The sequence below is a fragment of the Furipterus horrens genome, unplaced genomic scaffold (genome assembly GCF_987537825.1).
Source record: "Furipterus horrens unplaced genomic scaffold, mFurHor1.1.pri manual_scaffold_11, whole genome shotgun sequence".
Taxonomy (NCBI): domain Eukaryota; kingdom Metazoa; phylum Chordata; class Mammalia; order Chiroptera; family Furipteridae; genus Furipterus; species Furipterus horrens.
In genome coordinates, this window is record NW_028327181.1 from 47,957,419 (window position 1) to 47,972,613 (window position 15,195).

The following is a 15,195-nucleotide window of genomic DNA, read 5'->3' on the forward strand; positions in this document are numbered from 1 at the left end:
TTTCTCACCAATCAAAATGTAACTTCTTCACCCCATCCCACCAATGATATAAGTCCTCAGAACGAAGGACTCTCTCTTCTTCCTTGGCCCTTTTGCTACACGGGAGAGCCCTGGCCTCCAGGCCTCTGGCCACTTCCTTCTCTGACCACCTGGTCACCTGGGTTTTGGCCATCCTTGCTCTAGCCACCCTTGCTTTGGCTCTCCCATTCACTAGTAAACTGCATGCACTCTGATAGGCTCACTGATCTATAACTCTTTATTGTATTTGTGAGAAGAACCAGGGTTTCTCTGGTAACAGTACCACCATTAAAATGTGAATAGCTTTAGAGATAAATAATAAATGCACAAAATTACATAAGCAGGCAGTAAAATATATATTGTCCAATAAACATAAAAACGTTAATATCATTAGTGTAAAAAGGTACAAATTTCAATAAAATGATATAGTCTTCTATTTATTGAGGTAGCAGAAATAAAAAGAATGATAATTACTCAGTGCTATTAGGGTACAGAATAAGGAGGAGTATAAATTTGTATTCTCTCTCTGGAAGGCAGTTTATATTTAAAGCCTTAAAAAGTTCATATCTGTGCATTCCACATGTATGAATTTATCCTAAGGAAATAATAGATTTACAGAAATAATTATCTATTAAAATAGTCATCCAAGCTCAGTTTTAGAAGCAAATTTGAAAACAACCTCCTAAATACTTAATAACAATTCTTGGTAAATACGCAATGATATGTCTTGACTAAATAAATTGCTTTATGTTCACATGTGCAGACATTGTAAATATGTTGTAAAGGCAAGATTGTTTATAGACACTAAAATGTTCATGACCACACTTAAATAACAAAGCAAGTTACCTATAGAACGTTCCAATTTTAATTTTGAAGGGTATACGTACATTACAAATTCTACAATCAAGGAACCAAGATGGCAGTGGATAGGTAAATGGTACCATCACCTCCTCCCAGGACCAAACCGGAATCACAATAAAATACAGAACAAGCAACCTGAACAACCGCCCGAAGTCTAGCGGACAAGAAGTCTAACAACCAAGGGCTTACAGGAGCCACACCATACCTGGTAGGAAGGGCGGACACACAGGCAGAGACGCCACATTCACACGAGTGGTGGCTGAGGGTCTGGAAGGATGTCTCAGTTGTGTGGTTTCCACCCAAGCCAGGCTCCCCAGCCCGGGGCACCGGAGCTGGGGAGAGGCACCTGCATAACTCCTGGCTGTGAAAAATCAGCAGAGAGTCTGTCTGTCAGGGAGAAACAGGGGCTGCTAGAGAAACATGTGTCCTCTTAAAGAGCCAGTGCACAAAATCACATTCACAGCCACTACTCCTGGGCTCTGTTGGAGGAGAGGCAGAGCAGACTGGAGCTGAGTGAAGAGAGACTGGGGTTTATGGCTCTAGCGAGAGAGCTGAAAGAAGAGCCCCCAGGATCCCTGACTCAGTCCCTCTCCTGCATTGCAGATGCCATCTTTCTTGGGTGGAACACTCCCTCCATGCAGCATCCGCCTGGGGGAATGCAATGACCCCACCTTCTAGACTCCCCCTGGCCCCATCCTGTGGAGCTTGCACCCTGTTGAGAAGACAGCTGCCTGGGTTAGGGTGTAGAAGTCTGGGCAGTCTCAAGTGGTGTCAGTGACTGAGTTGTGAGGCTTTGGGGTTGGCCCATTCCCCCACTTTTAGTAAATCTGACTGGTGCTTCTCCCACACAGAAGATCCCCTAGCCCTCCTCTCTGGGCTCCCGGCAGATCCACCCTCACAGTGCCTAGTTGGCTCCACCTTACCCTGGTCTGGGAAGAATTTGGGACAGACTGAGCTGTGTAACTCTGGCTCAGGGGCCATCCCCTCCTTCCCCCAGACCTGACCGACACCACCTCCTCCCAGGAGCTCCACTAGTCCTGTTGAAGTCAGGATCCCAGCAGAACCTTGGACAGATTGTCTCGTGTAGCTCTAGGACAGGACCATTTCTCCCTTGCACACCAAACCGGTGCAGAGCCCTCCCTTCATATGGTTAAATCATGGTCTGTTTGAGCCTCACAAACTCTGTTGGCCTCACCCTGATGACTCCTTGAGATCCCGTCCCACAGCGGAAGTGTGCAAGCACCCAGTGGGAGGCAGGCAGACTTGATAGATACCCTGGGACATTTGCCGAATGGCCTCTGGCACCAAGTTCAAACTTGTATACCTGTATCAATTTGGTAAATACTACTCACCCCTACCTGGTGTCTCAGAATCTACCTCATGCAACTCAAGCACCGCTATAGGCTCTTTCAGTGAGTGAGCCTAAAAGGTAGCCAGCAGGTGGAGGCAGGCATAGGTGGATCTCAAGGTGCCTTAGGACTTTTGCTCACCTGACCCTGGGCCCGGTGCTGGTAGAAGCCAGCCTTAGTGCACGGCTTGGTCTTTCCTGTGCACACCCGGGCCCAACAGAGGCAGCCACAACCGGCTGATCATTTGTAACTTCAAACAGGTTTCTCAGGCCAGTCACAGGCAGCATATAATATTGATCTGCACCAGCATCCCTCCTGAGAGGCTCCAGAACCAACACACCGAGTGGCAACATCAGAGCAGGATCCAATAAGTTTCACAAGTGGCATATCTAAAAGAAGATTCCGGCAGCCACCAGACCCTGTTAAGGTGAAATCCACTTAGTGTGGTCAGCACTTGCACAGCAGCTCATGTACTGTTGTTAAGTTGATCCTCGCAGTCAGCCAGACTGAGGGTGGACCCCACACACGAACGGACCAATAGCAGTCAAACTCAACTACAACAGGAGGGCCCACATAACCCATACGAGGGACATTCCTGGAGTACCAGCTCCTATTATCAAGGATACTGTGTCACTGGGTCTCAGGACACCTACTACACAAGGTCATCCCACAAAGACTGGGAGTCACAGCAGATTTATCTAATACATGGAGACAAATGCAAAGAGGTAACCCAAATTATCAAAATTAGGAGATAAAGAAATATGTTCCAATGGAAAGAACAGAAAAATCTCCAGAAAAATAGCTAAGTGAAATACAAACAATCAATTTATCATATTTAGAATTCAAACAAAATGGCTATATGGATACTCAAGGAACTAAGTGAGAACTACAACAGCATGAAAAAAAAAACATAAAAAAGAATCAATCAGAAATAAAGAATTCAATATCTAAGATGAAGAATATACTAGAAAAAATAAACAGTAGGTTAGATGAAGCAGAGGATTGAAAAAGTGGTTTGGAAGGCAAGGCAGCAGAAAAGACCCAATCGGAACCATCAAAAGAAAAAATATTAAAAACGAGGATAGTTTAAAGACATTTGGAACAAAATAAAATGTAACAACATCCATTTCATAGAGGTACCAGAAGAAGAAAAGAAAGAGCAAAGAATTGTGAACTTATTTGAAGAACTAATGACTGAAAAGTTTTCTTACCTGGTGATGGAAGAAGACACTCAAATCCAGAAAGAACAGGGAGTCAAAAACAAGATGAATCCAAAGATGCCCATACCAAGACACATCATAATTAAAAAGGCAAAGGTTAAAAGCAGAGAGAACTGTAAAAGCAGCAGAAGAAAGACAATTAGTTACATATAAAGTGCTCCCATTAGATCATCAACTGTTTCTCCACAGCAACATTTTAGGCCTGAAGGGATTGGTATGAAATATTCAAATTGCTGAAAAGTAAGGACCTATAAGCTAAAGTACATTACCTTGCAAGGCTATCATTTAAAACTGAAGAAACAATAAAGAACTTCCCAGGCAAGAAAAAGCTAAAAAAGTTCATTACCACCCTACCAGTATTACAAGAAATGTTAAAGGACCTGCTTTAACTAGGAAAGTAAAAAACAGAGGAGTATAGTTAAAAGAATAAAATGACAATACAGTAGTTCCTCTCTATATAGCGGTTCACTTATCGTGGCCTCACTGTATTGCGGAATTTTAAAAAATATTATATTTAATTATTTATCGTGGATTTTTTGCTATATCGTGGGATTTTGTGGTACTGTTTATGTATGTTGTTAAAGTTACGTAGGTTTAAGAGTGTAGAATATGTTTAAGAACATAAGTAGTGTTTATAAAAGTGTAGAAAATGTTAATAAGGGAGCGGGAAAGGTTAGTAAGGGACTGGGAACGGTTTATAAGTGTGTGGGAAGGGTTTATAAAGCCTTAAATATATGTAAATACTAAAATAAATGTAAGGTTCCTACTTTGTGGATTTTCACCTATCGAGGGGGGAGGGCGTCTAGAACGGAATACTCGCTATAAGTGAGGGAATACTGTATATACATACCTACAATAATCACTTTAAATGTAAATGGCTTAAATGCTCCAATCAAAAAACATAAGGTAGCTGAATGGATAAGTAAACAACCCCCATATATATGCTGTCTACAAGAGACCCACCTCAGAATGAAATTTACCTACAGACTAAAAATAAAGAAATATTTCATGCAAATTGAAAGAAAAAAAAAGCTTGAGCAGCAATACTTATAACTGAGAAAATAGACTTCAAAACAAAGGCTATAGTAAGAGACAAAGAAAAAGACCACATAATGAAAAAGGGAACAATCCAGAAAAGGATATAACCCTTGTAAACATTTATTCATCCAACATAAGAGTACTTATATATGTAAAGCAAATCTTGATGAACATAAAGAGGGAGATCAACAGTAATAAAGTCATATTAAAGGATTTTAACACCCCTTTGACATCCGTCGATACATCTTCCAGACAGAAAATCAACAAGAAAACAGTGGCCTTAAATGACACATTAGATCAAGTGGATTAATTGATATCTGCAGAGCACTGAAGCCCAAGGCAACAGAATACACATTCTTTTCAAGTGCACATAAAACATTTTCTAGGATAGACCATGTTAAGACACAAAACAAGTCTCAATAAATTTAAGAAGATAGAAATCATATCAAGCAACTACTTTGACCAAAATGGTATGAAACTAGAAATCAATCACAGGGAAAGAGCTGAGAAACACACAAAGACTAGGAGGTTAAATAACACATTACTAAAATGAATGCGCTAACAATGAGATAAAGGAAGAAATCAAAAGATACATAGAAGCAAATGAAAACGAGAACACAACAACCAAAATCCATGAGGCACAGCAACAGCAGCCCTAAAACAGAAGTTTATAGCATAAAGGCCTACCTCAAAAACCTCAGATAAGCAATCTACCTTTACATTTAAAGGAAGTGGAAAAAGAACAACAAAGCCCAGAGTGAATACAAGGAAGGAAATAATAAAGATCAAAGCAGAAATTAATGAAATAGAGTCTTAAAAAAAACAATACAAAGGATCAATGAAACCAAGAGCTAGGTCATTAAAAAGATAAATAAGACTGACAAATCTTTAACCAGAAAAAAAAAAAAAAAAAAAAAAGAGAGAGTACCCAAGTAAAGAGAATAAGTAATGACCGACTCACAGAAAAACAGGATTGTAAGAAAATATTGTGTCAACAAATTGAATAATCTGAACAAAATAGATAAATTCCTAGAAAAACAAAACTTCCAAACTGAACAAGGAAGAATCAGAAAATACGGATAGACAGATTACAGCTAATGAAATTGAAGCAGTAATAAAAAAAACTTCCAAGAAACAAAAGTCCTGTACGGAATAGCTTCACAATTTTACCAAACATTCAAAGAAGAACTAATACTTACCCTTCTCAAGGTAGACCAAAAAATTCAAGAGGAGAGAATACTTTCGAGCTCATTTTACCAGACCAGCATTACCCTAATTCCAAAAGCAGATAAAGACACTACAAGAAAGAAAATTATAGGTCAATATCCCCGGTGAACATGCGTGCAAAAAATGCTCAACAAAATATTAGCAAATCAGATGCAGCAAAATATTAAAAAGTTCATACAGCATGTTCAAGTGGAATTTATTCCAGGAATGCAAGGTTGGTACAATATCTAAAAATCAATAGACACGATAAACTACATGAACAAAATGAAGGACTTAAAACCAAATGATCATATCAGTAGAAGCAAAAAAAGCATATGATAAAATCCAGCACCCATTTATGATAAAAACTCTCAGCAAAGGGAAATAAGAGAGAACATACCTCAATATAACAAAGGTCACATATGACAAACCCACAGCCAACATCATACTCAATGGGCAAAAACTCTAAGCATTTCCCTTAAGACCAGGAACAGTACAGGGATATCCACTTTTACCATTTCAACATAGTACTGGAAGTCCTAGACACAGCAATCAGGAAAGAAGAAGAAATAAAAGTCACCCAAATTGGAAAGGGAGGAGTAAAGTTATCATTATTTGCAGATGACATTATCATGTATATAAAGAACCCTAAAGATTCTACAAGAAAACTATTAGAACTAATAAATTAATTCAATAAAGTAGCAGGATACAAAATAAATATCCAGAAATAAGTTGCATTTTTATACACCAATAATGAACTATCAGAAAGGGAATCTAAGAAAAAGATCCCATTTACAATTGTATCACAGAAAATAAAATTCATAGGAACAAATTTAACCAAGGATACAAAAGACCTGTACTTGGAAAATTATTAGACACTGAAGAAAGAAATTGAAGTAGAAGCGTATACTGTTTTCATGGATAAGAAGAATTAACATCATTAAAATGTCTGTACTACTCAAAGCAATTTGTATGTTCAGTGCAATTCCCATCAAGATACCAATGGTGTGTTTCATAGAACTAAGACAAATATTTCAAAAATTTACCTGAAACCATTAGAAAAAACCAAATAGCCATAGCAATCTTGAGAAAGACAAAAAAAAGTGAAGGACTCATGCTACTTGATATCAAACTATACTACAAGACCATAGTAATCAAAACTGCATGGTCCTGGTATAAAAACAGCCACATAGCTCAATGGGCCAGAATAGAAAGCCCAGAAAAAACTCACACTTTTATGGTCAAATAATATTTGACAAAAGAGACAAGAACATACAATGGGGTAAAGACAGTCTATTTAATAAATGGTGTTGGAAAAAACTGAACATATACACGCCAAACAAAGAAATTAGAGCAAGTTCTTACACCATACAAAAAAATAAACTCAAAATAGATTAAAAACTTAAATATTAAACTCAAAACCATAAAAATCCTAGAAGAAAACATAGACAGGAAAATCTTGGTCATTTCTCTTAGCAATATTTTTTCAGATATATCTCCTCTGGCAAGGAAGACAAAAGAAAAAAATAAATGGGACTATATCAAACTAAATTTTTTTTTTTGCACTGTAAAGCAAACCATCAACGAAATGAAAAGACAACCCCTTGAATGCGAGAACATATTCACAATGATATGTCTGACAACGAGTTAATATCCAAAATGTATAAAGAACTCGAAACAAAAAAAAAACAAAAAAACATACAATCCAAATAAAAAACAGGCAAAGGACCTGAATAGACACTTTTCCAAAGAGAATAAACAGATGGCCAATAGATGCTCAAAATCACTAATCATCAGAGAAATGCAAATGAAAACAACAATGAGATATCACCTCACACCTGTCAAGACAGCCATCATCAATAAGTCAACGAACAACAAGTGCTGAAGAGGATGCTGAGAAAAGGGAACCCCTGTGCACTCTTAATGGGAATGCAGGTTGGTGCAGTCACTTTGAAAAGCAGTATGGAGTTACCTCAACAATTAAAAATGGAACTGCCTTCCGTTTTTGGTGGCAATGATTCATTGATTCCACTTCTGGAAATTTATCAGAAAAAAAAAACAAAAACCCAAAACACTAAAATTTGAAAGAATGTATGCACCCCTATGTTCATAGCAGCATTATTTACAATAGCCAAGGTTGGAAGCAGCCCAAGTGCCCATCGGTAGATGAGTGGGTAAAAAAGCTATGGCACATTTACACAATTGAATAATAAGTGGCCATAAAAACAAAAGAAATCTTACCTTTTGCAACAGCGTGGAAGCACCTGGAGAGTATTATGCTAAGTGAAATAAGTCAGTCAGAGAAAGACAAGTACCATATGATTTCACTTATACGTGAAATCTAGTGAACAAAATAAACTAACAAACAAAAAAAGGAGCAGACTTATAGCTACAGAGAATAGAGTGACAGCTGTCTGACAGAAGGGAGTTTGGGGGGGCTGGCTGGAAAAGGTGAAGGGATTAAGCAAAGTAAAACGAAAGACAAAAAACAAAACAAAACAAAAAACCCCACTCATAGTCACAGAAAACAATAGGATGATTGCCAGAGGAAAAGGGGGGTAGGGGAGGTGGAGGAAGATAAGGGGAATAAATGGTGATGGAAGGAGACTTGACTTGGGGTGGTGATAACACAATATAATATAGAGATGACATATTACGGAATTGTACACCTGAAACATGTATGATTTTATTAATTAATGTCACCCCAATAAATTCAGTAAAACAAAAGAGAAAAATTCTACAATCATGTTCAGAATTAACAGTGTCTACCTCTGGTTTGTAGAATTAAGGCAACTTTAAGTCTTTTTGATAGTCTGTATTTTTAAAATATTACTCAATAATATTACTGAATTAAGAAAATGATGAAGGTAGAGGCTCCAAAACCATGGGCCTGCTGGAGTCCCCACCGCAAGATCTGAAGCAGGGACCAACAAGAGAGCATGCCTGTTTTGGCCTTGCAGCTGCCTGAAACACGCATTGCAGAGCTGGCCACATACTGTGTGCTAGCTCTGTGTTCCGAGGGCTTAGCAAAGTACAGTGTGTGCCCCTTCAGGTGGTTTCTGGAGCTCACCAGGTACGAGTAACACTAGCTCATTTATCTTTGGATGAGTTTGTGTGGATTGCTGAGATGTTGACAGAACCTAAGCTGAGAACAATGTTTATTTATATCTGGACACAATAATTCACGTCTCTCTAAGTCTAGGACTTTCTCCTAATATACTCACAGTTTGCAAACATTTGCAGTTCTCTCCACCGGTGACGCCTGGTTTGGTTTGGCTGGACTTGAGCAAATGAAAGGAACATAAGACAGTGAATGGAACTGAATGTTCTCATTCACACACGGAAAGGGAATATTTGCTTACACTGAGATGTGCTGGAAATGCTAATATCTCTAAACTTCTGTTCTGCACCTTTTCTACTCATTAATAACTGCATTGTTTATGCTAGAAGGTGTTTTCATCTGTGCAACTGTGTGTGTGAGTGTATTTTTCCAGTTGGGTTAGAGGGAAACTTTATAATGTCCTGGGGAGGTTCTGAGCCATTTGTACTATTGAATGCTTTCATGAAATGTAATATTTTCTATACACCTTTTTTTTTATCATGGAACTTATAAAATATATAAAAAGCAGAGTATAAATCTTATTTTTTAGTAATCCCAACCAACTTCCCACACCAACTGTTTGACACTACTAAGCTGCAGGTGTGGAGTTCAAGTTTCAAGTCTTAGACACTAATACGTAATCGTGAATTGTAGGGTGAAACGGAACAAAGCCAAAGACTAGGGAGCCAGGGAGACCTGTTATGAATCAGGCTTGACTAATACAATTTGCCACTTAACCTTTGTGATCCTCATCTGTAAAGTGGAATTATAATATGTAACTCAGAGGAAAACTAAATTAAACCCATTGTACGCTTCAAGTACCAAGCATCATTCTTTGTATCTAGCAGGTATTTGCTTAACTATTGTTATTTTACTACTATTTCTATTCCTCTAGCTATAGTAGAAAATCTAAAATAATTAAAGTGCCCTGTAATATTAAAATTTCCAGATAGGGTGATAAATTGATTGTTACCCATTAGCTAAGTCATTAGTCAGAAATGAGTGCCATTTTGAGAGTAAAATCTACAACTGCCCGTTATAGTTATTGTGAGTTGGGGCTTTCTCAGTGTTAAGGGTAAATAAATACCAACATTGTCCAAAATTTCACCAACAAGGGCCTGAACAACTTTGTGAAAATGCCCTAATTAGCTAGCTATTTATTTGGGGCTAAATTCTATAGATGCAAATAAGGAAATCGTTGAGCTCTCGTCAGTCTTTTCAGCCTAAGCTGTTATCCTTCTACCAGGGAAATAAAAAAAGAGCAGATACGTTTTGATGTGAAACTAAGATATTAGGAAAGATATGAAGCTTGAGTAGTTCGTTCTCAGGGTGTTTTGACCTACAAGGTGAATGAGGTGGCCTGGGTTGTGGGGGCAGGGGGTCGGGGCGGATATGAGAGCATGGGTCACCTGAATGGTGTGTGCTGAATAGGAAGAAAAGTCATTGAATGTGGAATTGAGGACACCGTGGATAAATGTCAACACATGTCCCAATCTGATCTGGGGTCTGTGTGAACTCAGCAAATTCTTCCAGTTCAAAATCAAGAGTGATGTATTTTGAAAAAGGTCAATCAATTTCTTTTTTTTTTTTTTTAATTTTTGGTTTTTCAATTACAGTTGTCCCCCTTTTCCCCAATTTCTCTCCCTCAATCAATTTCTTAATCACTCTTCCTTGTTAATTTCTGACCTAAGGCAAGTCACTCTGCTCTAATAAGGATTCTTCTTATGAACTTGGCTTTGAGAAATGGGTTTGTTTATCGAATTGAAAGGGTGTATGTATTAGCAACTGTACTGTGGCCCTCACAGAAGTGTACTGCTCAGATCTCCTTCAAAAAAGAACCTGCTGTTCATCTGTAAGGAGGGCAATTTGACAGCCTCCCACTCAGCACCTTCAGGATCAAACTCCGCTTTTGAGTTGAGACTGTATTCTTTCTAGGAAAGCCCCACCAATGACTGAGAGACACAAATGCTAGGGCTTGGCCATCTCTGCCCAGTAGCTCCCATAGCTCCTCACTGCACTAGCCTAAACCTTGTGAAATCTGCATTACAATCTGTGGTGCTCCTTGAGAATCCTGCCTCCTTCCCTTCCTTCACAGGCCTGGGATCTGCATCAGGGTCTGAACGCTTTCTCTGCTCAGTCCTGTGCCTTCCCCTTTTACTGTTCATAGACATCCTACCCACTTCCAGTGACCTGCTATAATCCTAACTCAGTCCCAGAGGATCCACCTGACACATGTCCTTCTGGAAATATATACTCCAGAAATTACAAGGAACTACAACTAACTAGACAGTAGCATACATAAATAACGCTTAAGTTGCAAATGTGTATGTCATCCACAAAAATAGGCACATTTTAAAACACACTTGGCGCCCTGGCCAGTGTGGCTCAGTTGATTGGGTGTCATCCTGCAAAGTGACAGGTCCTCGGTTTGATTCTGGTCAGGGCATGTGCCTGGCTTATGGGCCTGGGGTCCCCAGTTGGCGTAAGTGCAAGAGGTAACTTATTAGTTTTTCTCTCAAACATGAATGTTTCTATCCTTCTCTTTCTCCCTCCCTTCCCCTCTCCTTGAAAATAAATAAATAAAATCTTTAAAAAGAATTTAGAGGATTATAAGACTATAACAGAGTGAGGAATGGAAGAATTAAGAAAGCAAAAATAAAAACAGAACATTTCTGATTTGAAGTAGGTTGTAAATTGGTGCTAATGACTACAGTCAACGACAGGAGCTAACGACTATTGCTTGACTTGTGTGTTTTAGACTTCAGGCTATTTGTCTCTCTGTTGGCTCATGAGATACGCGGTTTTTTGTGAAGTAAGTTAAGTAATGTGTATCTTTTCTTGCTTTTTACTTTTAAACCAGAAAGGTACTTTTTGTTTGTACAACAGAGGTGTTTAAGTACAGAAAACATAAAAAACCCGTATTAGAAATAAATTATATCTGAATTACATAATAAATTTTATAAGACTTCTTAGGACTTTTCCATGACTGTCCCCTTCAAATAATAGCTAGATAAAAGCTAGCAGAAATGCTGGAGAGCTGAAGAAAGTTTAGAAACAGAGCCAAATAGGAAAATTACTGTATTAAAAAACATTTTTTTTTCATCTCTTCCAACCATTGCTTCATAGGAAAGATAGCCAGAGAGCTTTATTTACCATGTCTGTATTTATTCACTGGGTTGCTGCTTTAAAAAGGACCCAAATGTCCTATTTTGTGTTAAACACCCCTTTTCGTACAATTTCAACATACTTTTTAATTTAGACCCAAAACTAACATGTTCCTTAAAAATAAGAAGACACGAACACTGAACTCAGCTAAGGTGTTTTGAACATTGAACGAATAATTAGTACTTAACGCAAATTATTATTTTATCAAGAAATTATGAAATATTTAAACTATTGGTACACTTTATTCAAAATGTAAGAATTAAGGATATCTCAATTATTTAGAGTCAGGAAAATTTGGATTTGCTTAAGAACTTCTTAAAGGTTGCTTCTGAGAGTTGTGCCATTAAAAAAGAAGAAACAAAAATAATAATAAAACCTTTTTTTAATGAACCACTTCATGTTTCAAGTTAAAAAATAGGCACTAGTCCTGATTAGAGGAGTAATGTTAAATGTAATTAGAAATCCCTGTCTCAGAAGCAACTCTGTCCTAAACATAAAAACATTCCAGTTCAACCTGGGAAGAAGAAAAAAGTGTTGCATGTATGATTCTCAGGACAAAACCATAGGGAAGCAAGACACTTTTATTTTATTTTATTTTATTTTACTCCTTCCTGTAACAGCTTATCTTCTACTCCAAGCTCCTATTCTGCTACAGCAGAGGAAACTGAACTGTAGCCAGTTGTGGGCCCGCTGCCCTTTTTGCTGCCCTGACCCGCTAAATGCTGTTAAGCTTATGCTATAAGAAGGAGGACGTTTGTCAGGAGGAGGAAGGGCAGGGTCAGGGAACAACATGGGCTAATAATTTGAGTTTGGGTTATGATTCCCTCCCCCCCCCCCCAGCTTCTTCTGTCCTTGCCCTCTCTTTGCTCCATTTTCTTGTCTGAAGTTCACAGCTGACTTATCTTATCCCTCTGTCCTTGTGTTAGACTCCATCAGGGGCAGCAGGATCTCTGCTTGGGCGCAGAAACTGCATGAGGTAAGGTCTCCGCTGTCTGGATATGTCCCACAACAGTTTCTTCTCTAGGGCCTTCGGGTCTTCCCAGGAATCTATGTGGACAATGTAGCCCGTATCATACAAGTCTATGTCCTCTCGTTACCTCCCCTGGCCTAACTTAATAGGGCAAGAAACAGGGCTCCTTCCTCAGCCCCCCTTCCCCAGCCCCCAGTACCCTCTCAGCACATATGTTGACTTGGTGCAAATCAGAAAAGGGCTTTCCATCTGGGTGGCCAAGTAGAAAAAAATGTGCCCCATGGATGGGTATAGCTGGGCAGGATCACTGCTTGGTGCGCAGAAGAACTTTTGGGCCAAGAAAAGGTCTCTTTCCCCTAGTGAAGGAGTTGGGGGAAGTGGGAGGTGGCATTGGCATCGATCACCCAAGAGTTCATTGCTTCTTTGATCACAAGGAAGAATGTTTTCCAAAAGCTATGTTTTTGGAATGTGGGCATTTGAAGCTCAATACTCAGAAAAAAAATTATTTTCTTCCTTCCTTCTTTTCCTTTCCTTTTCTTTTCATTTCTTCCCTCCCTCCCTCCCTCCCCTCTCCTTCTCTCTCTCTCGCTCTCTTTTTTTCTTTCTAATACATCACTTCTCGGATGCCAATAGCCCAGTATCACCTGGCTGCTGCCTTCATGTGTGCGTGTCTCAGGGGTGGCTGATGACATGATTACAGCTGATGCCTCAGTCTTTCCAGGCAGTTGAAATTCTAATCTGGCAAAGAAAAAATTCAAAATAGAAACTTCTGTTTTCTCCCTTCATCTGGGACTGAAAAGTCTGAAGGGGAATGTAAACAATTCTGACAACCTATCTCAACGTTCCATGCAGGACAAACACAGACTCTCCCCATGTCAGGAGGAGCAAACAGAAAAATCAACACGCAGAATCAGAGTGAACAGATCAAAATTAGGAAATCAAATTCAGCAGCAAGCATGGAACTTTCCTCGTGGAAATGGGTGCCAGTGATAGATGAGGCGTGCAGGGGGACCGAAGCCATTCTCACAGCTCTTAGCAGTTGTTCATAAAATCGTTATACACTTCAGTTGTTGTTATATATTTTACTGTAAACATAATTAACAATCTTGCTCTTCCGTTCAGCAAGAGAGGAATGAGTACCCAACTGTGATTATATTCAGATTTTGGAGGGAATAGGCAAATTCTGTCAAGCATTTATTTCTTTAACAGACTTAAAAGCATATGCATTTTTAAGAAATCCATGAATGGCACTGGATTAGGCCAAAGAAATGTGTAGATGTCCTAAGATTACTTTTAAAACATTAAGAAAATAAAGTTTTCAAAACACATACTACTTATTCATCATCACCATCTACTTGTTATGTTTTTTGTCCATAACATTTGTGAGTTATCAGGCATGATTTCATATGAACAATAAATTCATGTTCTTTAGCTACAGTGATCCTATAAAATTTCTGCCCAGCTCAAACTTCTGGAAACATATTTAAGTACTTGTGTGCTTCTCATTCTGTAGGTGCATACGAGCCACCTGGGGAATTTATGAAATGCAGATTCTGATTCAGCAGGTCTGGGGTGGGACCCAAATTTCTGCATTTCTAACCGACTCCCAGGTGATGCTGAGACTCCTGGGCCACAGACCGCACTTTAGGTAGCTGGGCTTTAAGTGGCCGGAAGATCAGAGGTGCTCTGCTAGACGCCCCAGGCAACCTCCGGTTGGCCTCTTTCCTCACATCCGCACCCTATTTCCAGTGGGCAGTACCTCTCCCAATGCCAGGACGCAGTTGTAGGTGATTACTTCCAGGGGTGGTCAACTTGGGTCATGACTGGATCGACCATCTCCTTGGGCTGGGCCATATTTCTGGTGGGGCCTTTGTATCTGGGAGGATCATAGTGTCCTTAGTACGTGGACTGTTTAATAAGTCTGGGCCATCAGTGTGTCCTGAGTAGTCTATCTGGATAGTCTAAGTTTTGGCCTTTGTATGTTTCCTGTACCATGACAGAGGCCTGACAAGGGCCATCTAGGTGGCGTTCAAAGTCCATGTCTTTTTGTGGCTTGATAGCTCGTTTCTTTTCATTGCTGAATAATTTTCCATGGTTCCGGATATACTACTGTTTGTTTATTCATTCAGATGTCAAAGAACTTCTTGGTTGTTTCTAAGTTTTGGTGATTATGAATCCAAATGCTATAAACTATTGTGTGCATGTTTTTGTGTGGGTAGAAGTTTTTTATTTACTTGTGTAAATGCCAGAGAGCACAGTTGCTGGATC